This window comes from Lineus longissimus, chromosome 8 (genome assembly GCF_910592395.1).
Source record: "Lineus longissimus chromosome 8, tnLinLong1.2, whole genome shotgun sequence".
In the NCBI taxonomy this organism is placed as follows: domain Eukaryota; kingdom Metazoa; phylum Nemertea; class Pilidiophora; order Heteronemertea; family Lineidae; genus Lineus; species Lineus longissimus.
The window spans coordinates 4,165,888-4,193,045 of record NC_088315.1 but is presented as its reverse complement, the minus strand read 5'-3'; the positions used below and the strand labels follow the sequence as shown (position 1 = coordinate 4,193,045).

General features: G+C 38.9%; 1 protein-coding gene across 3 annotated transcripts in view; it reads left to right on the top strand.

Moving 5' to 3' along the window:
* The window catches only part of LOC135492497 (uncharacterized), a 126,546-nt gene that overhangs the window by 82,962 nt on the left and 16,426 nt on the right, over positions 1-27,158 (top strand). Inside the window, exon 1 of one of the 3 annotated variants that reach the window (XM_064779009.1) lies at positions 26,239-26,320. The exons of the other annotated variants lie outside the window; for them this stretch is intronic. The gene's annotated coding sequence lies outside the window, so the exon portion shown is untranslated. Of the gene's footprint in view, positions 1-26,238; positions 26,321-27,158 lie in introns of those variants that run through there. 3 annotated transcript variants of the gene reach the window in all.

Sequence of the window (27,158 nt, the reverse complement as noted above, 5' to 3'; positions counted from 1 at the left end):
GATGCTTGTTAGGATGTGATTCGTTTTGATTGCTTTTGAACAATCGAGAGATATGTGCGTGAAATTTGGATCACCTGGTTTTGTAAATACGGCACTTGAGGACACATATGTCATGGTTAATTGGGAGTGATGCATTTAGAGGTGCGCGGGCATGGATGTTTCCGAATATATTGGGGTTGTAGAAGTGGGCGCCCCAGGTTGGTGCAGTCCATGGTCCTATCCCAGTCCAATCCCTCTTTGTCAATCCCCCTCCATAACTTGGTGGTTTAAACATCTTTACTTGTATTAGTGAAAGACGCACACATTAATCCAGTCCAAATCATCAAAAACACATTGAATCAAAATTCCAGTTATTTTCGACAATATGTGTAGAAATGTTGCCACATAACAGACAGAAACCTGATAAGATGGTCCAATATACTAAGAAAGTACTGTAGGAGAAATTATGAATGAATCCCATAGAGCTGCCAGGGGTAATCACTCTTGCGAGCAGATGGTTTATGAGATTACGAGAGAGACGGGAATACATATCAATTCTCACAATAACATATTTCATATTTATGAATGAAACCATTACCTCAGTCTCGCTCATATTTGAGACAAACGATGACTGCCGTTACCAATAAGTACCAACGTTATAATCCATTACATAATCATTCTTTGCAGCATTGCATGCAATCTCCATGGTAACCGTTTGTGCCGTATGCTGAACCTGCCGCACGGTAATTACATATACCGTAGTAAAATCATAAACAATGCTATCCTAGTACAATCAGTCGAAGGAAATGATTAATTTCGTCGGCATAAGACGAGAATAATATCAACGATACAAAGACTCGCCTAATCGCACATCAATATTAGTTGAATCACATATTATTAGTAATTCAACGATTTATGGCCATTTTATATGAAGTATGTTCTGTTCGAATTTCATATTTTCGATCGAAGGGCTGTCCATTATTAATATGGAATGGTGGACAATCAGGAGCATAACAATAGTGTGTTTACCTTCGATTAAATATATCGATGATTCACTCGAATGTATGAAGTATTGGACGACACGAGTTCCATGCGTGGGTCAAATTCGATAAATTTTAATTTCACCTACAATGTAAGTGTTTGTACAGTTCACTGTGCATTATGTATGAAAATTGTAGGTCAGGGTATGGTGAATTCCTAGTAAGATCTGTTTCATGTGTACTTTGACGGATTGCATGTAGATCATGTGAGCATTTATGTACATGCGATTGGGTCTTGTTGTGACGACATCATCAGCAGACGTCTGCAATTGTCATGGCAATGGCATCCGCTTTGTCCCGTATGGTCCAAAGTTTGATACATGAAAACGATTTTAAGGTCCACAGGAAAATTGGCCGGGCTGAAGTGGTTTGGTGAAAATAAACTCAATCGTCGGTATAACAAAGTCTTACTCATACCGCGAATGCGATGCTTATTCAGGGGGTTGTTTTGTCGATGGGTTGATTCAGATTAAGACGAGTATTGTCTGCGTGCGAGCTCATTGTCCTGATGAACAGACGAGGTTATATAAAACTTCGCTTTGATTGGTTTTGAAGTGTTTGAATGAAATATGCTGCTGATGTAGAGTTGATGCATTTCTGAAATGTCATTGTTGGGCGAGGGAGTAAATTTGTTTGGGAAATGATGGGAAGGTGAATGACAATATAAGAATGGTAGATGCTTACAAATGTAAGAAGGATGTGCGAAGAAAGATAGTAAAGGTATCCAAATAAAATGAACAAGAGGTCCTGATAAAGGAGCTTCTGAAGGCTGGGTGTTACTTGTTCTCACAGTATTGAAATGAAATAACATCGTTTTGTACTTTGTTTTTGGTGAAAGTTGTAAGAAAGTGATTTATTTTTGGGTTCAAAGAAGCTTTTCAGAATAGCTAAAGGGGAATAAAAACGAGTGTTGTATCTTGTGTTGCGGTATTTGATGAAACTGGTTCCCTTTCATATGTGGGATGAGTGGTTTTACATCATATAGGTCTGGTAAAAAGGAGGTAAAATGAATAAGGGGTGGCGGTTCAACCTTGAGGCTGGGGTTAGCAGTATTTGATGAAGCTGGTCCCCATTCATGATAGGGTTGAAAAGATGTTATGAATATGTTAAAATGTGGTTCAAGTGACGTGAGAATGGAGAGGGTGAAAAGAAAGGTGAGGCACAACAAAGGAAAGGATGGCCATTCTTGGTTAAGGGGTATGAACTCATTCTTAAATCCGTTGACAGGTTCTGTGGAAATGAAATTTAGTTTTCGGCACCTATGTTCAAGTTCACATTCGTTCCGAATGTCTCTTTCATTCACTGTTTTCACCCCTTGCTCATATCAAGAAGCATCGTTTGACAGTAAAGGGAACTCCTTTAGCATGTTTAGTGTGGTAAGCACTATTTGATGGTCTCTATTCAATTAGATGTCCATTCAGTTTAAAGTGAGATTGATTCATGTTTTACTCCTGTTTGAGTAGTCTGGCTCAAGCTCTGTATCTCATTGATGTCATAACTTTCAAGAAAGGAATGTTCCGAAGTTCTGTCATACAAAAGACACTATCCCTATTCCCAATAACAGTTTCGACTTAAAAAGACCATTCTCACCTTCTTTTGCAAGTTCCCCATCTTGATATACTCTTTTTTTATGTGGGAACCCAACATCCAGTTAGCATCTGACTTTGACATGGAGTCACTCTTTATGTCTGTTCCTAAATGCCTTTTAATGCAAGCAAAACATACTTGCATCAAACCACTTTCTTAGTCAAACATTCTCCAACGTGTGGTCTTCTCAATCCTTGTTGCTTTTTCTGACAAACCTGTAATATCCGCTGTTGAAGATTGATCAAGCTGACCCACCACTTAACAACAAGTAGAGAAACAAGATATGTGCTTTTGTCGAACATGTCTCCTTATGAAAATATTACGGTTTGCCAATTCTATGTTTTAATTATTTACACAGCGTCACAAATATATCACAATGCATCAGATATTGTTGATATTAGTAGACATATATTTATCAAAGTATGACAAATCCATTTCTTAGTATTATATCTGGCATTTGTGCATACAACCCACGGGTATCGCATATAGCTTTAAAGCTATGCGTAATGAGATTTCGCTTTTGTCTAGAATTACTTACATATGTCAATAGCCGATCAGCAATATATTTGACAAACTGATGGAGAGTAGTGCAGTTAAACCTCTTTACTAAGGATGTTGTTCCGATGGTGGTCAGTGCCACTGCAACAGACGCCAGCATTCCTAGTGTTGGATGGCAGGTGAAGAGGTACGTACTATAGAGACCAATGACTTAAGATTAGATGTTTACATTTGAACTTTTTGATCTGGGAACTTTTATAAGAGATTATTTGATTGTTTTAATGAGGCGGGCTACCAAAACTGAAGTATCTTACTCCATCAACTCGGGGAAATTATCGTGGTTAAAGAAAGGTGCAGCTTTAAATGAAGTTTCACCCAGATATGGGACGCATTTCGGTGAAAAGTCAGAACCACAAATCAAATTTGCCATCTGTCAGTCTAAAGCTGTCCTACTGTTGAGATTCTACCATATATATACCTATACCTTCTATGGTAGCAGCATACTTCATATTTACGCATCAAATATGATACTTGTTTGCTTATTGCAGGACTGATTGCTATTAGTTATTACACTGCGGTATTGTGTATTCTGGCACATTAGTTACGGTTATTCCTCGGGTGATGCCGCTGTTTCATTCATACGTGGTCCCAGTGGCGATGTCCTTGTTCAGATATAGATCGGTAACAAGGGTCGGTAATGCAAGGTAAAGTGATACAGTCATTGCCCTGGTACAATCATAGCCTCCACAGTGCAGGAAACAGTTGGAAGTACACAACAATGCACACAAGTTATAATGGTACTGGAGCTGTAATTGTATCACCTACATGTATGATGATCTCTTCTTAGATGCTCAAGGAAAAAGTGTAGTCCCTCTTAGCGTTGATGGTCTCATCAAGGTTGGAAGATGGGAGACATTTTACATTTCTGCTTGAAACGTTGTAGAATACCATTGCAACCCTCTGACTGAAACTCATAGTACACCTGATGTTTTAGTAGTTGCGAAGTGTTATTTTCTGTAGCTTTTCTTGATAAGTCTCCCTCCTACTGTCAGCCAATTTGGTACCCGCTGTTAACCTATGTAGCTAGCTTCGGTGGCACCCTTTACTAGGAGGAAGAGGACCTCTGTTGGATGCTGCACCACCTGTTCTCTCTCATGAGTACTGTACATGCTGTATCTTTTGACTGGGATGCAAATTCTATTCATTCAAGTGGTCTTTTGGTGCTAAATCCACTGCGGTCTGTTTAATGGTCTTCTGTACTCGCAGAGGGGGTCCATGCTGCATTCAAACAAAAATCCATTAACTGCAAAATAAGTTAAATAAGTTGCTTGTTTTACTTTGCTGGATGTTCGACTGTTCAAAACAAAAACACTAACTTAGCCTCGCCTTTAAGCTTTACCAAAAAAACACCAATTCTTATCAGTAAGTTGAAAACCAAGTGTTCAGAAGGCTCTGGCCAAGATTTCTCTTGATGGAGTCGGGTTCAAGCATTGAAACATCACATTTAAAGGATCTAACAGATACTTAAGCAGCTTTCCAAAAATTACAGATTCCATCTTTTGCCCTAGCTTACACAAATTCATTTCAACTTGATCCAGATCTGGCGTACCATCTCTACATGCTGCGGTACTGAAAGTGTATGTATTTCTGGCGAAGTTGAGGTGACACCAACTCACGATTGGTCCCTAAGTAAGTCGAATAAGAACAAAAGGCTTTGTAACCAAATTGGTGGATTTGAACTTGATCTTAGCAATACGTCTTGACAAGCTGCTAAAGACTATGCAACTTCGATGTCATTTGTCGGTAATTAGAGTAAGGGCAATGTCGTTTGACTTTTAAACCGACAGGACTGAGCGTATCGATCTTAAACTTGATCTATCGAGTCTTGTTGATGCTTATTGAACGTCTGGCTTAACCTTAGTTAACCCTTTTGGCATGAGCTTTGTTTTTTCTGCAAACAGAGAAAGGAGTTGTGTTGTAATAATGGTAGTGACAGATAAAAGACAGTAATTTTGCCTGTATGAGGGATTAAAACATGAGATCTTAACATGTTTTCAGCTCTTTACAGCTTTTTCAAATAATGTGATACAATGTAGCTGTAGCGCTTTGATACAAACACGAGTCAGAAAGTATGAAATATCTGAACATCACCTGCTGTTTACACATTGAAAATCAATCACAATGAACTCCAAAGACAACAAGCAAGATCAACTGAAAAAAAACCCATTACAAATTAGACAGCATAACATTACCCTTTTTACTGATTCATTGATTTCCTTCAAGTTTCAGTGAAACAATGTCATAACAAACTTACTACCTTGCATCGTGAATCATATTTTCTTGAGAACCTTTTAAGAGCGCTTTGTCTCTTAGTGATAAAAACACAATCGAACGCTGTCAAATAGCTGTGATGATGATGTTCTAAAGGTATTCGAACGGTTAGGTATAAATGTCTTTGATGTATTAAGAGTGTTCTGGTGGTTGTTCTTTCGTCAATCCGGTGAGTGCATTTGAGGGCAAAAATGTGAATATTGCGTGGGTTTTTTCCAAACTTTTCTTCACCGTGCAGCTTCTTTTAAAGAACTTGATGCAGTTTAAATGAAGAAGATATCACCCTCAAACATTTAACGCCAACTTATCTTGTTTTAAGACAGCAAAGGAAAATCTGTGGTTTTTAAGGTGTTCTGGTGGTTGTTCTTTCGTCAATCCGGAGAGTGCATTTGAGGGCAAAAATGTGAATATTTCGTGGGTTTTTTCCAAGCATTTCATCACCGTGCAGCTTCTTTTAAAGAACTTGATGCAGTTTAACTGAAGAAGATATCACCCTCAAACATTTAACGCAACTTATCTTGTTTTAAGACAGCGAAGGAAAATCTGTTGTTTTTAGCCAAATTTTAAGAAGGAACAAATTATAACTTGTCGTAAGTAAAGGATCATAAATCTTTGTAAACTTTTGAAAAAGTTAAAATATTTTTTGCTGTGTCAGCCAAGTTGAGTTGAGACTTCTTAATCCTATGCCATTGTTTTAAATACCTGTCACGAGGGTTTACCCATAAGAGCAGACGGAGCCCTTTGCCTGTCACAACAATAGTGCTGTAACGCAGCATCAAGAGCAGATTTCCATTTAATGCCACCGATGATTAACTTAGGTTGCGTCGCATTTTCCTGCGAAAAAATCCAAAGTCGAATCCATTATGGAAGGATATATGCGTATTTAGCGTGGAGCAGGGTATCGACAATATCAATAGCGTTCAAGTTGGCGTTAAGGAGCACGCTTGTTGCGCTTTCGTCACTGACAGAATCTCGAGCGATTGTTAAGTCAGCGTTTGACACACTTATGATGTTCAAGAGTGATATGTTTGGAGTTGTTATTGCGATGACGGTTCGAGTGCGCACAGATTGTGATGAAAGATGACTATTTTACAATACTTTTCAGCGCCTGTATCCAATTATATCTCTTGCGAAATGACGATAACATTTTCGTAAGCGTCTCTTTAAAATCTCGAGATTCAAACGTTGACATGTTCCTACTTCTTAGGGTAAATACAGTCACTGAGAAAAAAATATGTTTCGTGATGTAACGAGCTTTAACAAACTTGTACAAAAACTTTAATGAGTCTAAAAGTTTCTATAAAGCATTTGAATTTTAGTCAAACTACACTTTAGCCTTTTTTGCCCATTGTGTGTTGTTGATTGTGAAACAGTTGAAGCAGTACAGCTTTCCAAACTTTCATGGACTTCAAACTTTTCCTCAACAAACTCAGAATGAGGACAACTTTTCCTGAATTGAAACTGAAATATCCTAATTATATAATTTGAAGAAGTTTCCCATAGACCTGCAGTGTATGACCTTGCTCTGTCACAGCTAAGGAAACTTGGTGATCATGAAGTGTCTTCCCTGGATGTCACCACCTTGGTCCTTGGTGAATCGTTGACTTTGGTCTGGTTTAGTTTGAATGAGTTGGCCTACAGTAACGACTAATCCATTTTGAAAGTGCTCTTATTTCAAGACCAACTTGGGTCTCTACTTAACATCCTTGCAGCCAACATGGACGTTTTCAGCAAAAAAATTCATTCAATTTTCCCCAGTAAACATGATGGTCTATCCTATTTTTGACATTGCATGGAATAATAAATATAATGCCATTTGCATCACAGAAAGTAATCATGTTTCTTATTGAAAATAATGCAGTATCTTAGCATTAAGTGTCAGTCCCATCATGTGGGTAGAAAACAAGCTGCAAAGACTCCGCGTTGCACAAAGTGGATGCATTCTGCAATTTAATTCCTTGTCGCAAAATTACTTTAAGTAAAACGAAAGTGTGTCTTTCGCAGAAGATATCATTTGTTTCGAAAATGGATTTATTTTTTGTTTTGTCGTTTCTTCGCGCGTTGTAAATTGTAGATTAAGATGTATTTCCGGGGTTTGTAAGAAGTTCTGATGCGAGAATTACTACCCAGGGTTTACCTGGGAAGGTTTTAGTGGCGACAAAACATAGATGTAAAAGTAGTATCGAAAATAGCATAGTTTGTTCGCAAGTGTTGCTAAAGCACCCTGCAAATGAGTGAATTTTGTCACTGTCATGATCGAATGTGACAAAAATTGCTAGTGTGTGGTGGTAATTGTAGCTACCTGCAGCAAGAGTATGTGATTTTGTTTTCGCGAATCTTGGTTATTCACAAAATCCATAATCGCCATCATCATCATTGAAGTGTGCTGATCCGTTCGGGTCTCTGCCATCCGCGAAATTCACAAGAATGTTACCCTGTTTAAACTGCGGCTGCACCACCATCTTGCTTGCTTGTAGTTTAATTGTCCAGACTGTGCCGCATAATATGTTTATCAAACACCATATCTCGATCAACTCAATATATATGTACAATGTTATCGAGCTACCTGACAATGAGTTATGGGCCGTATAATCGACTTCCAACCGTAGATGTTTATCTTACTATATATATTGATTACAATCTGCTATGGTGACTGAAGTCTGTTTTTACCCTTTATCATGTTGGTTGGAGGCCGAGGAATCTCAGATCGATGATGTTTTAGACTTTGGTAATTTTGACCTCTTCAACAAAAGAGTGACTTTGATGAGACTAATGATACAGACTTTGCTTGACTCATCCACTTCCTTTTCCTGTCTTTGTCTTTCTAGTGTATAACTGAAGAAGAAAGAAGTCTTCAGAGTCTTGATAATGGTGACTTAGTTTTGCAGGACTTGACTTTGGTGTTGCTTAATGAGTCAAAAGAGGTGAACTGACTACTCAGACGATGAACTTTCTGTCGCACCGTCTCTGTTGCTATGGATTTAGTCCACTGTGTGCACCACTCTTTATGTGTCCACTCTTATGACTTACGGCGGCATTCCTTCATAGTTCATCAATAAAGTTGCCATCACCATTTGCGTCTTTAAGGGTTAATGCAGCATTATTATATACCATCAACCTCTGCCTCTAGTCCACTGCCATCCTGTTTCCCGGTGGAAAAATAATCCATCCTCAATAAGTGACCTCTGTCCGCGTTCTGATCTTATTACCTCCAATCTCGTAGAACCACCTCAAACGCTGCCTGACGTACATGCATACACCCTCATCGTGGTTTAATATTCTCTGCCGGCTGGCCACCGCTATTTTTTATGCCAAGACAATATTATTGTGCCGATCAACGTGGCCAATACCGATTCTCCGGAGTGATATGCCGTTACGTAGCGGTAAATGGATATCGCGGCTTTTCGCCATCGCCCAAAAGCACATACTCATTATAAGGCTGACACTATGACAGAATGAATTAGGTCAGTTTGTTATTATTTTGCGGTTGTCAGGTTGGTTTTTGCCCCGCGCGCCAAATCAGTGTTGGCATGGGCGGTGTATGCAATATGAATTGGGATCAGAGACGTTCGTTTTGTTCGGGAGTCAAATAACCTTTGACAGCATTGGGTATGCATAGGAGTGGTAGGATGGCGGTCATTTTTTGTCACTCATATTAGGTATGCTATACACATAACCAGGTTACCGATCACCTTTACCATTTTTAGTGGCGGCAGATGAAATATCAATACATCTTACACCAATAATTATTCAGTGATATTTGAATGCACGTTGTCCAGCCCTGTTACTAGGCTGGTGAAACAGCCACTCGTGATAAAACAGCATCATGACCCCAAGTCTGACATCGGAAAAAGTCCTGTATGCTCCTACAGAACATAAATGATACAAACCACAGAGGCTAGATGGTGAAACAGGATGACTGCCTTGTATCCTCACTGAGTAATTCCAGTCACATGCTCCTTCCCTTGTATGCTACTGATGTCTCCGATAAGGCCACAATGTCTCTTGCACAGCCATGAATAAACAACAACAATCTCACAGATTATCTATATTTCATATTTTTCTCACCCACGTCAACGAAATGAACACATCTTACTCTCTCACGCTAATTACAGTGACAAGTAATGATTTAAATTACGCCAAACCGCTGAAATTTTAATCACTCGGCAGATGCTAGCTTCAGTGATGCTACAAACCACTAATGTTCTCTGCCACAACTATTATCATGCAAATTAGCTTTATTGGTTCGATGGCATAAGACAATTTATTATACATATAATTTGTTGTCTTTATATTCTCTTGAAGGATCAATGGGCTGTTCTGAGAAACAGTTACACCCATTGCTCCGAGTTGACGTCAAGGAATGGGACATGCATTTTGTTGCTGCCACCAGTATCAGGATCGAGAGAGGTAGGGATATCTTCCTGAAGATCCCAGAGAAAAGACGTTCTCGGTCTATGCCAACACAAGATCCAATTCACTCCTACTCAAGAGTAAATGGTAGTTAATATGCTGTAACCCGATGACTTGTCGCATTAACTCAAAATGCATGCCAATTCAAAAAATACGACGACTTATTTCGGTATTTTGAAAAATACACTTGGAGCCATTGCAAGAAGTACTGCATCTTTTCCTGCCTATAAGACTTTACCTATTATTGCATTATGCTCAGAAAATACTCAGTAATTCCTTTCTTCTACTTTTAATGTACTACTTTCCATTCTATTTCTCCCATTTCATCTTATGATAGTAAAGTGGAAATCTAGGTTTCTTAGGAGTAGGTTTGGATTCTTTCTATTTTTCATGTACGTTCAGTATATTAATGTATTGTAATACTGGGTAAGCTTAAGGTGGAATCTGGTTCAACATGCTGCAAGTCAATTTGGCTCTGTATTGTGAATTTCAGTGCAGGGTCTGGGATTGGAAATGCATTAGGGAATAATCCAAGATGGCCTCCTGAGCGGCCATTTTGAAATTCATCTCTGTACTAAATAACTTGGAGTTGCTGTACATAAGTGGGACTAGCTTAGGGGTGAATGGTTGCCGCTAATAAGAGGAAGGTTTTGTTCCATTTTGTACCAGTTGTGGTGCTGATTTAATGTATAGCTGGAATGGGAAACAGCAAATATTCGAGGGATGTTGTGATGAATATATTGAAACAATCAAGCTCTCCAGGAATAGAGTCTGAATGAGTTACCTGAGACTCCGAAATGGAGAGTGTCACCTTCATTCTCCCAGCACAGACATCTCACCTCTTGAGTGTCAGTCACAAAATTCTCCAAAGACAGGTGCACCTATGACTTCCATCAACACCCCGTTCTTGGAGATTGTAACTGAATCTCTCCAAACATATGGTTCTGTGGAATCTCATACATAGTACACATATGTAGTTTGTTATTGGTGCCGGAAAGTTTTTTCTTGGCGGGTTTTTGAATGAAGATACCTTGGCTGAGGTCGTCATTTCTAGTATGGTTTTACTATGGGTAGTACGCTGGCTTACTCCAGGTAGGTATACAAACCGCAATTCATTGTCTATTTCTTAGCTTGTTGGCATTTTCGATTTCATGAAGTGAACAGTTTTCTGAGATTTTCTTTGAATCTGTGATAGATCGTGGCATATGGAAACACCTTTACATTTATGTCTATTGAAGGAATCTGTCAAAATAGTAGGCCTACATCTCGGAGATAGAATTGGCTTATCGAAGAAAATCCTCCCATGGCAAATCGAGGGGTCTGAGTAAGAAGGGCCAATATTGGAGAAAGAGGGGGTGCCCTGGTAAATTTGAGGATCAACATACCAACATTCATGCCTCATGGTAATTCAAAACTTTTCAAATTGGGGGGGGGGGGGGCACTTCAGCCCCTGCATTCTCCAGTTGTCCTTCGAATCCACTTCCATCTTCTCAGTATACAATATATAATACTTCAAACCTGATCTGTCTCATGTCCATGATCCATCTCAATACCATTGCAGATACCTCTCCACCACGCATATAATTCTTAAAACTTTTGGCATGCGAGCAGGAAGAGTAAAATACTAGTGGATGTCAGTCATATTGATGATGACTTTATTGATAATAATTGCTGCCTTGGTTACCGCAGGAATTTCTTGGACATTATTGTTCCGTGCCTCAAATTTTTCAATTTTTTGCGCTTCTTCCAGATTATTTTTAATCGTACAGTGTGTAATTGGGAAGTATCTACCAGTTTCATGCAGCAGCTTCTATCTGGCTGTCTCTTCAGGGAGTGCATTAAGATTTAGTTTCAATGTTAGGGTGATGTTTGTGACCATCTTATTAAAATATTTTTGCCAAATTGGTATGCAATCCACTGCTCATCTCATATCCTGCAAAAATAAGTGTGGCGGTTTCAAACCTAATCTTTCTGATTTGTATGTTTGTTTAGGCCCAGTTGGCAAAATGTCTTCTCATGAAATGTATATCTTACTTGTCCCACTTATCTTACATAACTGATGCCACAATTAGCTACTTGTGGTTATAGGTATGGACCTATATATAGGCCTGTGTCATCTCATATGACCGAGCCACAATAGACTCTGCCATTTCACATAAGACAACCAGACAGTGTACCTGTCCTGTGGTTTCCTCCAGTTTTTACATTGTTGAAAGAAATTTCGGTAAGTTTGCGGTTTCTCAAAAATTTTTGAAGTTATGTTTTGTTTGGTAGCAAATGGTCAATTTCATCATGTTTGTCATTTTGGATTTTGTGATTTTAGGAAATTCATTCTGTTTTTTCCACAAGCAATTTGATATTTTAATGGCAAGTACATCTCACCATCCGGCAGCAGGCTTTTGAAGTACATCGCATATGACTGCTGTAATTTTCATGTAATGACCCAAATTTCAAAAAAGTTGTGGCAACATAAGTATACGCTAAGGAGAAACCATACCTGGTACACACGTCTCCTACCATTAGTGCCCATTTCACCCTTGAGAAACCCAACTATTGTGTGCAATTAGGTTCACATTGATATTCTACATTTCAAGTCATTTTAGGGTGAAAGAACTGAATAGGTTGTTTCGCTCAAGAAGTACTTCTTCTGTATAGAAATCATTATCTGTGTGCTGTCATTTTTAGCCAACTTGAATGAATTGGACAGTAGCCTGTCTCACTTTAACTTGGCCCTAATTTGTGTCATATCTTGTGTAAAAATGTATGTAAACATATGTGGGAGTGCAGCAATTTTGGGTGAAATCTGTATGAAGCAGGTAGTACAAGCAAATGAGTTGCAGATATGCAGGTATTAGCCTAGTATGTAAAAAAGTGTGTTGTTGTTTTGGTGGGCATATAGCCAGGTTTTGAACAAAGACACCAGGATTTGACCTGGATTGGGATTCTGCAAGAGATAACCTAAGGAGACAAAGCAATGATTAATCTTGACATCAAAAAGGTTAGAGGTATACAGGGTGTGTCAAAATAAATGGACTGGAGACCAAAGATAAGAAAAGAATTTGGAAGAATTGGAATCCGATGGTGGCTTATTCAGACCATTCCCAATGTTACTTATGTTGGGCAGCATCAGGCAGTAAGCTCGTCACATTTTTTGGCTTAAAAGTGTTCACAAGGTCCATTAAGGGCATCAAACCCCTCCGTGATGGTATTGCCTGGAGCCAAAACTGACGAAGGATTGATAAAGAAGATATGACACAAAATACTTTCATTTCTAAACAAAAGATAACTACTCCAATCAAAAAAGTCTTATTGTTATTTGAGGTTTAACAGGCATCACCTGGGTATGAAGTCATGTCACCAGAGGCCAACGCGGCACACGACCGTAGCCTGGCTTCCATTAGCAGCCAACTAAACCCCCTGCATGTCATCAAAATATAGTTTTTGTTTGGGATCCAATATCTGAGTTGGTATACCTTTACTAATCAGTGACAGCAAGGGAATACTCCACGTGGCAAGACACTTTATTTATTATGTTTGTCGTCTTGGAGTTGTCAGGTGCAGAGACAATGAAATCGACAGTAAGACTGCTGCTGCCACCTTCTGGCTGGTTTGAAATTTAATATTTGGGGCTGGTGGTGTCATCAGGTTGCTGTCCATGGGAACACATTAATGTGCAGATCATACCTATACCGTTTCTGAAAATGGCCCCAGCAAAAAATTAAATACCCCGGCCATTGCTACAACTTACGCTTAAGTGCAGACACAGATTCTACCCATTCAGAAAAGACATGCCCTGCCTTTTTGATTAGAAGATTTCATGTCATTCAATACAGCACTGGAGCAGAAGTCAACAAAGCCGTCATCGACCCGACTCATATATGGACAATCTTTCTTTGATTTTAATCAGTTGGCAACGATCGCTTAAACCAGACTTGAAAATTGGCACGACATGTAAATACATATACCAGTACGAGTATAAGTGGTTACGAGTCGCCATGGCAATTAATGGGAAAACTCTTGTTTAAGACCGAAATGAAAGCTCTGCACACTGGCCACTTTGGTTCCGGTAATCATGACCAAATATGAAATATATCAGTCCTATAAACAACTTGACTTCTCATAGATTTGGGCCATGTCAGGTTGGACTGAAGCTGCAGTAGATTATATGCAATCATGTACATGAATGTATTGGAATCTGTGATCATCTCTAATGAAATTGACCAGACTTCAATCACATCGCGTGCAAGTATGTTGACTTGGGTTCTGTACACGAACTGAAATTGACAGAAACATATTTGGGAAATTGGAATACTATATATTGTATTTAGAAATATTCTGTGTAAAGATACAGGGTCGAAAATGAAAAGCAGCCTGGGAGCAAGAAGTGAAAGTCATAGTGCTGGAGGATGTCCTTAATTCTATAACTTTGGGGTCAAGATATTTTGTCAAAACTGAAAAGGTCATACAGCCTGTTTCTATGGACAACCCCCTGGCTCATCTCAATCTGCAGTAACATGTCCGCATGATATTTTGATACTATGTCGGAAAGTTTACTTTTGATTTCAATTCTTCGTCTTGGAGATCACCATTGTGTTTACGGAAGCAATGTTTTTGAAATCCCGGAAGAAATTACATGGATTTGGCATTCCACAATAGAAACCCCAAATATCGTGGTTCCACATCCACAAAATGATAGAAATCTAATTCAACATGTTCAAAGAAATACAACAAGCTCTTGAAAAATTTATGCAAAATAGTCACGTTTTATACAAAGCTATCTTTGGAGAAATCATTATTTAAAATTCAATAAAAGGATTAAATTTCATTCATAGAAGTATAACTAGGTCTTGTATGAAATTTATTCATGATAGTCTTATTAATTGTCAAAAACGTTTTGAGGGGTCTTCAAGGTCATGGCGATCGCCCCAGCTGCCGTATTATCAATTTAAGAAATTAAATCCAGCGGAAAAATACGTCTTATTCAATCGGTACCCCCTGTTAGTTGACACAGCGAATGATCAGATTTACTCAATGTTGTGCCAAGGTTTTCTTTCAAGTAGCCCATTGTCTGATTGTCAAATATTTTTTCTCTGGTGTGCCCTTGGGTTAGATATCAAGGTCGAAATTTTGGAAAATTCTAATTTCACAAATTCCTTTTGTGAGTTAAAGATTTTTCCTTATACCAATTATTGTATGTTCATGACAAATCATAAAGTCCTTTGTGAGATTTTCCACGGCTTTTATGGATCGTTTCGAAATTTTAAATTGAAAGAATTACATAGGCTTCTTAAGATGCGTTCACACCGGGGCGCTAATTAGCCGTTTCTATGGCGTTATTGTCGCGACCTGTTGTTAGCGTGTTTGTCTGCTGTGTGCGCCTGAAGCAGACGACATGGTACGCACGTCTGCTCACCGGATCCTACAATCTGACAGGTTCCTAAGTTCCCATAATCAAAAATCAAATTATAACTTGTTCTTCAACCCACATATCCGAAATGGTAGCATTGACATTTTGCGTGATTTTGACGTTTTCGACATTTGCTCTTATTGGTGAGGATGACCTGTAATATATGCGTCCTGGAGGCTGAATTGAGGTGAACAATAGTACCAGAGTTTCTTTTGAATTGTCTGCAGCAGAAGTGGAAACTTCAAGGAAAGTTTTGTCCTCAGTTGAATTCTGTCTTTGATTTTGTTGGTTGTCTATCTCTGCAACTCTCCCATTCGACTTTAGCAGAACCTGACATTCGATATCTTAAGGGGAGTCCAACTTGGATACTTTGGACACAAGAGTCAGAATTCGTACAAGATTTGAACATGTAAGCATTATATCTTTGAACTTTTCCATCATTTTGATGGAATTTTTTAATCATTCGTTACATTTTTTCCTACATATTTCTGCAGATATCTGGTATTCCTTTGTATAGTCTTATTCAATGCTTCTTCTTTTGGATTATCTTCATCATTTATTAGGTCTGTTGGGTTGGTTTATTTTTGATAAAACATCTTTGTCGGCATGTCGCTGAATGCCAACTTAGAACAGTACCAATGCTGTATGCAACAATGGGGAGCCCTGGAGTGCCACAGAGGCAGTGTCACCATCAACCACTCCAGGTAATATCAGTCTGCATCTTTGAGAAGCAGAATAAGTTGGCCAACTTGTGTGTCTCAGATACTTTTGCCTCTCGGGAAGACAATATCCATTGTTATATATATTGTTTATTTGCGGTTCTGTTGTTAGTTTTTTCGTGTTGTTCCATCACTTTCAAACTTTGTTGGTCAAATCATATTTTTTTCAACAGCACAGTACTTTCCCCCTCAGCACTGCATTAGTGAGTTAGGAAAAGTGAAATCACATGTTTTGAAAAATTCATCAGCAAATGTGTTAGAACATTTACTGTATTATGTGAGTATGCAACCCATTGTGATTTGCATTGTTATACCTTTATATTCTAATGTATTTTATGTGAATTCCCAGCTAATATGAAGATATTTGGCTTGTTTTCTTGTCCACAAAGGCTGACTATGTAAATGGTGTATAACCAAGTCTCTGACCTCTAAAAGTACTGATCCTTGTTTTATATTTTTGGACAAAGATGTCTACTGCATCATTGTGCCAGTGTAGCAAAATACTTCTCTGTTCTTCCACGTCCCCTTGTTACAAAGTTTGTATCATTGTTCCATAAATGTTAGTTTCTGACTCATTTTCCAGTTTCACATCTTTTCAGTGTCATCTTTGTTCATTCTGAAGAGGTCGTTTTCCTTTGTGTCAAGAAATATTGCATAACGTTCGCCAATCTTGCTACATTCGCCATCATATATTTCATCTCGCCACAAAAGATTTCCACCCACTTCTCAAAAATCATTTGGGCCAAATCTCATGAACTTTGTGTTTGAAATATTGCATAACTTCTCTCAATCCGGCTACATTTGACACCTATGTCTCATCATTCTAAAGAAGTTCCCAATTCTTTCAGAAAGATGTCTTTCACCAAAGTCGCAAGAGGTCTATTGTGTTTGAAAATATTGCATAACCAGAATATATTTCCAGACTGATCCAGTGTCCCATCTTGCTTCATTTGTTATTAAGACCATCTACATTTTCTAAATCTTATGAGGTCTTTTGTGTTTGAAAATATTACATAACCACAGTATATTTGCAGACCTATTGAAGTCTCCCTCCGCCTGGTTCATTTTGTTCTTTGGACCAGCCACATTGTCCTTGCTGGACAAAGGATTAGCATCAGACATACGAGAATAGACCGATTGAAAATGTCAGAAATTCACTTATTCACAAGATCCAGTGATGATGATAAAAATACATTATTAGGTAATAATGGATCCTTGTAGCTTGTGGAGCACAAAGCATTGCCTAACGGGACACACGGTGATGATATTAACTTTAGCCAATACGGAGTTGTCCAGCCTCATTTCTTCCCGTCCATGGACATGTCCTTGGGCTAGCTACAGAGGTACACCGTGGCAAGTCGTTATAGCCTCGAAAATGACCACTTGCTTTTTCTTTTGGTGTCGTTCCATAATGGGCGTTGGTCACTATGTAAATCTCTTAGTTTATGGCTCTCGAGGTGTGATGGAGCGAACTTGTTTCTTCTTTTGCCAAGAAGTGCATTTGTATGGCTTAAGGTGTCTTTTTAATGGTGCAGAAGTGCTGCAATATCATGCATACTGGCATTGTAATTTGCTGTGACATAAGCTGCTTAAAATTGCTCTTTTGGCAAAATTGTGTGAGGAAGATTCTGTATTGCAACATGACTTTTATTTGTGGATGGTTCCTGCATTTTTGCACTTTAGACTACCTAGGGTCAATATGCCTTGGCTTAAAAAGTAAATGAATGAATACTCTCAAGCATTATCAAAGACTAAGGTCTTTGTAAGTTCTTGATAAAGAATTGATAAGCTTTTTTTGACCTTATATCTTGTCATCCGTTCAAACTTTATGTGCAGCAGAGTCTGTTTTCTGGCATAAAAGTTCCAAAGTGTGACTTATTTTTCATGACTGAGGAAGGAAAAATGCTGTGACAGAGAGCTCTGGTTTCCAAGTCCTCATCGCAATTATTCGACCACGTCTCCTTTGTACTTGACGCGAAAGTATCTAACGTACCTCAGAGGAAAAAATATGGTCGTCAAATGACAAAGAAATGTCCTTTCTATGTTCTTTATGTTCTATCAGATATGATCGGGATGGCGACATTACCAGCGACATTAGGCCACATCAAACGACCAATATACACACCACTGTCTTTGTTTTACTTGCAAATGTCCTAAATATGACTGAAGGCGGCAGATTGGCTTGCTAAATGAACCAGGATGACATATCAGGGGTATATTAATTGGAATATGTCCGCCGTGTTTTTTCCGCCGTCAAAGTGCGAGAGGAGTTAGAAAAATACTTGTGCTTCGGGCATTACAAGACGTCATAGCGTATTATTGTAATATCTCTTGTTCTTATAAGGTGCGATGTCTACATGACTGATGCCATTATCATTTGGGAACTTTTTCAGCACTCCATAACTTCCCAAGTTTGGCAATTTTATAGATTTGGGCATATAGATATAGATTTTGGTGATATTGTTTTCTCGTTCATTATTTTTTTTTTCCATGGGCTGTTCTTTTCACTGTGATTTCTTTTTGTGACAGTCAGTGGTACGAGGATTGTCGCATCTTTTTCGACCATTGTTGCGTCTTTTCTGGCCATTGTTGCATCGTTGCGGGATGCATTGTTATTCTTCAAGAGGGTGGAGCAAAAGGTGATGTCGATGTAAGCAGACGCGTTCGATCATTGTGTTGTATAAAAAGACATCTTCGCTGCTTCTTGAGGGTTGTAATTTAGGTATCTTTTGTTGTTTTATTGTCAGAGCTCAGTTGGAATATTTCCTTATGGCGTGTTGCACGTTTTTCTAACAAATCAGTCTCCTGTAAGTATAGCTGTCAGTTCAGGTGATTTTCAGTTATTATTGAGGCATGTACATGATGTACATTCATGTGGAATACTCGTAGCGTGAACTACTCATTTCTAACACATGAGGTCAGTTTTATCGGTATAAGTAAGTAAATGTCTGTGATTTCATGCCCACCCTCTTCAGAAATGATCGATTCCTTTCGTTGTGGCCCTCGATCTTCTTACAAAAAAAATCACACATCAGTGTCTGCTCATCTCATCCTTGATTAAACCAAAGACTTATACGTGATTGTCCTGCATTTTTTTTGCCTATTTCTTCTGAAAATGTTTGTCGTCACATGCACATCATGTGACGAGAATGTAATAAGTGTGGCATATTGTTGTTGGGACGTTTGCTTATATTAGTTATCACCATGAATATAGCATCTCGATGTCCCCAGGTCAAGTCCATGTATGTAGAGTCAGAATCACAATACACTTTCTATAACACTACTTACGATATATCGCTCAAGTTGTGATGAAAAAATTTGATATTACTCCTTTGTACCTTTATCACTTTTTTTCATCGGAAGTCCATGCAGCTAGTAATAATGTTTTCTATGTACCCATTGTTATACGGACCTTAGATGCCCGTTCTTATATGAACTGTATGTTAATGCAATCAATATTATGGCAATAACCAATGTCAGATTATGTTGGATGAAACCCAGCATGTATTTGACATGAATATGTACGTATCATGCACAGGGCTTCTAATCCCAAGTTGAAGTGAAATCATATATGGTCGCTATATGAGATATCGAGCCATTTCCAGTTCAGTGCCACTTTTTTCTTCTTCACGGAAGTGAATTGTGTCTTTGATCATCTGTTTAACGTGTTTTATACCTTTTGTGAGGAAAACCATTGTTTTGTACGTTTTACTCCGATCTAGTAATCGTGCGGTGTGCTGCTCAGAAATTACTGCAGAAATGAGCTTTATCTTGTTTCCGTGGGATTTTTTGCAATTTTTCATATCTCTTTGTGGTCTTTGTGATACCGATCTTTGTACTATGACATATCATTATGGTCTTGCTCAATATTACCTTTTTTTGTAGGAGGGAGTGGGGGTGTAGAGGTGGGTCATTACAATGGGTGACCTAATGGGTTCCCCATGACATTTCTCCACAGCCAAACAGGGCTGGGCTTTGAATCCAGTTTGGGCATCTTATATCGTTGGTTTTTTTTGCCAAATTCTCTCAATACTGACTGCGAAAAGTGCATTCGAAAAAGGACATTATCAACAGAGGACAGTGACTCTTTTACACTTCCCCTACAAGGTTGCTTTGCATTTGTACTGAAAAATACACGAAATCAAAAACCAGAATGAACCAACACGGAACGAAATGAACTGATTAACAAGTCAGGCATGATCTTGGAGGTAATGCAACTCAACTCATTTTATGATGTCTGAATCAAATCTCGTTTTTGACTAAGCCTCCCACACAGATTTTGAACCCTTTTGATCCAGAGTCTGACATGCTCGTGTCTGTAATCAATTTTCTGTTCATTTTACAAATACATATGGATTTGAAAAACAAACACTTCTTGTTTGCTTTTGATTTGATTTAAATATTCATGGTATGGGATAAGTAAGATTGATCAAATTTTTATTGACCCAGCGATTAATGAATTTACTCGCAGACAAGAGAACTTTATCTTGCTGATTGCAGTAAAATTGTTAAATTGCTTGTTAGTGGGTAAATTTCCACGAAAATCTTATGGTTTTCCATACATAGTTCCGTGCCCACTAATCCCCAGCAAACTATCAGCTTGGTCGTAATAACCTTGGTTGTTAGATGCTGAAGATCCACCAGTCTGATCTGACAGAATATGGTAAAAAAGTCCTGGCTAATTCATAAAGTCATGACGCCTGCCAGCGATAAAGTAGGATGTTTCCAAAAGTCTCTGATGATTCGACATTTTGTGACAACTTTGGACAATTAACCCTTTGGGTGCTAAAGTCCATAGCATTTGCCTTATCAGAATTGATTAACTCAAATCAAAGTCGTTTGAAATTGGCATCAGTTCAGCTCCGGGGTTAGTTTATCCTGAACAAAACAATCATATTTTCGTTTCGAAAATCACTTCATATTTGACTAAGTCACGCACAGGCAACTTTTAAGTCTTTTTAATCGCGATAAGAAGAATGAAGAAAGTGCATATTGTACCATGCCCATTGTCCGAGCCTTTCTTGTCGTCTTATCTCAAAGATGTCGAAATCTGAGATTCATCCTGTAGGGTTGCGGTCGATTAGCAGAAGAGCCCTCGCACAATACCTGAGAAATCGTCAAAAGTGGTCATAAAGATTTATAATGGAGTCTCTTTATATACGGCCCTCTGCAGTAAAAAAGATACCGGAATATAATCATCGCCGTTTGCCGGATTGTGATTTTTCACATAACATGAAAAAGTTTCAAATGCTTTTGTAATACGATAACTCCTTTGATTTGCATGTGTAAAGATTTTGATGTTCATACGGAGTTGAAATTACTTACTTTTGAAGAATAGTAGCCGCGTGTTGAGGGCTTGACACATGTTCACTCAACATACTGGGACCTTTGTCCTTTTGTGCGTGTGCAGCGAATCTTGGAGATTTTCGCGTTTTCGATTACCGTGATGGTACTCTGACTCTGATTTGGTCATTTTTTACCAGTTTATTATTACCGATTTAGACTGAGATTTGAGTGCCCTCTATTGTCTTTCAAGAGCAATTGTCATCGCTCTTCACTCGGGTATCGGCTGCATAGTAATTCTATATGTACTTCATGTTGCGTCAAGTGAGGGTGGGTAGATTTTTTTTAGGTGTTTGTTTAGTATATAACATATTAGTCTTTGTCCAAAACTTAGATGTAAGGATGGCATTAATAAAAAACATTTGGTTTGAAATATAACTACGTAAGAGTAATGTCGATATGGCTGAAAAAGGGGGATGTGGCGTCTCCCCTCCTTTCTTCCCACCAGTTACCAAGAGAAGGGGTGAAATGTCATACACATACTTATTTTCTTTTCATTTCCCCCCCCCCCATTGGTGCTGGCCAGTATCTTTAACATCTTCGTTAGTCTGAAGTCGCAGCTTTGCTATCTCTTTCAATATATGTCAGTTGTGTATATCAATGCAGTTCTTTTTCATTGTAAATTATGAACTGCTGAGGGTGAACACTCTTGACCTAAGGGCATTAAAGATGTCCACAAAGGTCGCATTTACGAATTCTGAATTGAATAATGGATTTTGAATGGATTTTAGAAAATAATTAATTGCCTTGTTCAGTTTAGGGCAATTTTATGCCCCCTCTAGTGCCAGACACTTTGTAATTGAAGAATAGAGGTTAAAAAGCCCTAAATAAGTATAATCATGTTTGAACTTTCGAATGCGCAGTACTCCGTAACTAGTCATTAGTTCTTTTGTTAGATATAAAAGACAACGTTAAGTACTACCTTGGGGCCCCTCTTGGCTTGCGCAAGAAAAAAGCGAGTTACGTATTTTGCACTAAACCGCACACTTAAATACTCACGTAACACTACAAGGATAATGTACAAACGATACCGTAATTGAAATTTCATACCAAGCCTTGGTACTTGTTTTAATTCGTAAGTGAAATGTCTTTTATGTCGTGTCTTTAAAGCGGACTTTAATTGTGAAATTCCCCTTTTATCTTTTGGAGTAATGAAACTTGACGGTTTAATTAACATTAAAGGAGGCTGGCATTAGTACGTACGATGCAAAAAAAAGCAATCTTAACTAAGTAATCTACGTGTAATGGAGTTATGGTGAACATTGCATATTTTGTACACAAGTTTTCCGGTTTGATAAGCTCTCCCGCTGTGGTACCAATTCGATTATGAAACTCATTCATGGTTTCAGAGCTAAAAACACCACTTTGTAAGTAAATTTAGACGCAGTCTCCCTACTAGAGATTAATAATTGCCATTTCATGCACTCTGTCCTCTTAAGTAATTGCTGGTTATCTCAAAAATATCTGTAATTAAATCAAAATATGTTATTCCTGAAGAAATTGACAATTGCAGTACCTGCCTTACCTATTGGCTATTATGGACTCCTCCAAATCACCAAGTGGTGAATGATGGGTGCCTACCATTTAAATGTCAGAGGTGAGATTCTAAATGTCAGGGTTTCTATTAGGGAATCTGTTCTTTATTTTGGAGATGTCAAATTGCAGTTATTTAAAATGTTCTCAATAAAAGTTGATGTACAATGGGATGTCGAAAGATGTAATTTTCTGAAATAGCACCTGGTCTATTTAAAACTTTCATCCAATTTCCGAAAGTTTCAAAATAGTGTCACTAGGAACTTTTTCTGAACAAAGACGCAGATACAACTTAAAACCCATAACAAATCAAGGTCAGATTCACAGTAAGGCAATAATGCATCACATTGATGTAACATTCTTGTATGTCCTGGTTATAGGACTGAGAATTCCCTTTGAACTTCTTGAATTATCATATGGCAGTAGAGGACCATAAAACCCTTGAAATGAACTCCCTCCCATTATCATACTCTATTTTCAACAGCAACCAGACTTTTTCACGGCCCAATATAATCAATTGACAGTCATCACACAGACCTGTCATAATCTTAACAACCTTCATGTATATACTTTCCCTTCAGTCTGTCCCGACCGAATAATATCCCGGTATATAAAAATTTTATCCCACATTATCGCAAAATCAAAGAATAGAATACATTTGTTATTACTGATTTAATAGCTGAAGCAATAAAGGGAATTTTGATGCAAATATAGACCGTGTGGCGTGGTATTGATGGGACGCTGCAATCCGAACAATGGATGGTTTTAATATATAGCTTGCGTACTTAGGTTTCCAGATATGACTTTTGTTTGTAATTACTATGTGTTATAATCGGATATCAGTATGGAATGGACCAGCTCGGTGCTCAGGAGTTGGGCGTTAATTGGAGACAAAAAGGGCCATTTACACACGATTGGTCTGCAGTGTAAACGCGCAGGAATGTGATCTGGTCTGGTCTGGTCTGGTTCGATGTACATACTTATGTCATCACGAGACTTACACCTTTCATGACGTCCTTATATCAGTGCATCAATGTGAGAAAAATGACAATACTTTCACGTCTCTTCTGTCAATAGATACTGTGATAGGATGTGCAAGGCACAGAAAATGCTACGTATTTGAATAAACTCGTCCCGAAAGACGCTAAAGTTTACGATGGTGTACGAAAAGAGATAAAATAATCATTGATGTCGTCGAGAGCTGTCAATTCGATTAACACGCTGGGATCATAACGTGAATCTAATCGGTTTAAATCTTGGCATTATCTGAACATACGTCTCTCGAAAGAAACGAGAGCTTGGGTCCAGGTTGAGTTGGGTGGCAGTGCTTGTAGATACTGTATTGGTACAGTGCATTGTATTTCACGTGATTGTATTTGATGTACACGTGCTTATAGGACTTGAAATGACTGATTCGTACTACTGGCTTCGTTTCACCTTGTGTTGATTGGATTCATCTGTAAATACATTCATCCTTGTCCTGGCCATTTCTGTCTTTCAGTCGAGTATCTGTCGTCAATTTCGTCACAACTAAATGCTTCTCAACTTCTCTCTTCGGTGAGTGCATTTGTATTCCTCGATACATCTGAAAGTTCTGATAAGTAGTTGGCACAATTTTTAAAAACCAGTGGCTGTTATTGACTTACAGTACCATGATCTAACCAGATTTTGGTGAAATTGGTACTCTAAAGTACTTTCCACTTATGTTGGCTTGAAGCTCCAGTGCAGTGATGCTAGCATTTATAAGGATGTAAAGACATGGATTTCTCGTCAACTTTGCTGAAATCGACAGAAGTCACATCATGCAATCGTTTGCATCTTCGTGTAGCGCTTTTTGGATGACCAAAGCTGGAAACTCAATGCAGAATTCTCGACAAATTAGATAACAGAATTTTATTAGATTCCTTCATCACAGAAGCTTTTCTGCATTGCGTTTTTTCCCGTCGGTTGTACATCGTGAGACGTCTCCTACGCTTGTTCTGTGTTCATGTTGGGGATATCTAATCTAATACCTCGTACTTAATGCTGGGTGCTTACAAGGCCAGAGATGAGGGGGTGTCTCAGGATGTTGGGTAATGACTGGACTGGTCGTGGCAGGGATGGATGTATACTGTTTAAACCGCCTAATTGTTGCACCTCTAATTTTTGCGATTTGTGAAAATGTCTCTAAAAGTTATATATTTTTATGATTTTGGCTGATTAGATCCTTTCAAGACATATGCTGGCAATTTTTATTTTCGCAGATTGAGATTAGTGTGAAATCCCGAAAATAAAATGGCCGCTAAAACTTGATGGTATACAGTGTGTGTCAGAAAATGGCAATCACCAAAGACAAGAAAAGTCCTCTCAAGGACATTTATTCCTTGTACTCGCCATTGCCCTTGACAAGGTCCCCTTCCTGCTCAAGAAGGCTAAAGTATTTATTGTGACAGAGCAAGGCTAATTTGCATGCATGCCTCGATCAAGTACGCAGAAATGAAAAAATCGTTCCGCATATGCCCTGCGTGGAATATCTTTGACGTGCAGCAATCGGTGTTAATGATAGGGATAGAGATGTCGATTGGCATCGTACTCGTGTGCTGATCTTGTAATAAGATTGCCGCTTGCTCCGTTCCGGATTTTCTGCTCGAGTGAAATGGCGGGGTTGCGGGGTTGTAGATGTTGAAATCTATGGTTTTGATATGTGGATGGGTTGTAAATAAGTAAGGCAAGGATCCGTTCAGGATATTCTGTTCAAGTGGAACGATGGGGTGGTGGTGGGTTCTGAACATGATTTCACTCTTTTCTCCTCAAGTAAAATGGTTGGCTTTTTTTTTGCTGTCAAGTGTCGTGTGTATCACTCCCGTTACTACTCAGTGCACAGTGCCATATCATTCCATGGCATGACTCCAACCTTTGCCTGATAGACCCCATGACTGACTTCAGAAGCACCAACAAAAGCACCATTCCCCTTGTTAAAAATCGTATAAAAAGTCTCCAGTCTCCATAAGAAAAACGACACAAAGACGTTTCAATTCATCACAGATGTCCAAAAGATCTACTCAAGCATCCTCTCAAGATTTTATTTATAAAGACATCGAACAATAGAGCCAACAAAAGACGTGCTCCATGCAACCCAAATCATTGCCTCCTCCTCAGTGGAATCTCACTTATCTTATCACCAATAGTAAATCTGGCGATTTTACTATGATTTTTCCGCCTTTGTTGGCCAATTGTTCACCTTGTTCTGGCCAGCGTGAATATTTAGCGGTGTGTTTACCGTAGGGCGAGACATATAACACATATTGATCGATGCCTCGTATTGTACCTGCAATTGATGTTGAGATCTCGGGGCGATGCAGGCTGTGGACTAGATGCGGATTTGATGCAGCAGCAGCGAGGTGTGTAGAACATATGTCAGGCATTTCGGTGAATATGACAGCGGGTTTGTGGTGTCGTTTTGGTCAGTCGGATACACTTACTTCGAAAACGTAAGTCACTTTCTGTTCTAGTCGGGGTAGCCCTTCAGCCACAAGTTTCTTTAATTAGGTTTTCTTTCAGTTTCATTGTCCGTGGGTACCCCTGGTTCTTCTCCATCTGTTTAATGCATGTGACAGTCAGTAGACAGTGTATTGGTGACTGTCCAGTTGATGCATCGCATGTATGCATGTAGTTTGTCTGTTCAGCCAGTTTAGGGCACATTTTGGAGTTCAGGTTGCTGAAGAGGCCGGGCTACCTCAGGTTTGAAGAGGCAAGGCTACCTCAGGGTTGCTGAAGAGACCGGGAGACCTCAAGGGTTGCTACAGAGGCTGTGCTAGGCTACCTCCGGGCTACCGAAGAGGGCTACCTCAGGGTTGCTGAAGAGGAATACTTCAGGGTTGCTAGAGAAGGCTACATAAGGCCATAGCATTTCTGTCATGTTCCATTGTGACTGCCTGTGTGGAACCAGTGTGCTTATGGAAAGACCTTAGTTATTGACTCTCTAATGCTTCGCTCAGGGACATCCATGGCCTTCAAGTGGAGGAGAGGACCTTTGACAGTTATTTGTGGGCCACTCGTTCTAGTTTTGTCATTCTGCAAGGAAGCTGGAAGGAGAGTGGAGCGCTTGGGACCGGTGCTGGTTGACACTGAGGCTTGGGTCTTTAGGATTACTTAGTTCTGTCATCTCTGATATTCATGGCAGGGTACTGATTTACTTTCTTTCATAGCAGTCCCTCCAGCCTGTATTGATTGTAAAGTGTGTCAACAATGGATTTCTTCAAACGTTGGCATAAAAAAGCTAAGTCTAGAAATCTTGTGAAGACCAAATAGAATCCTTTTAAAGAAGTT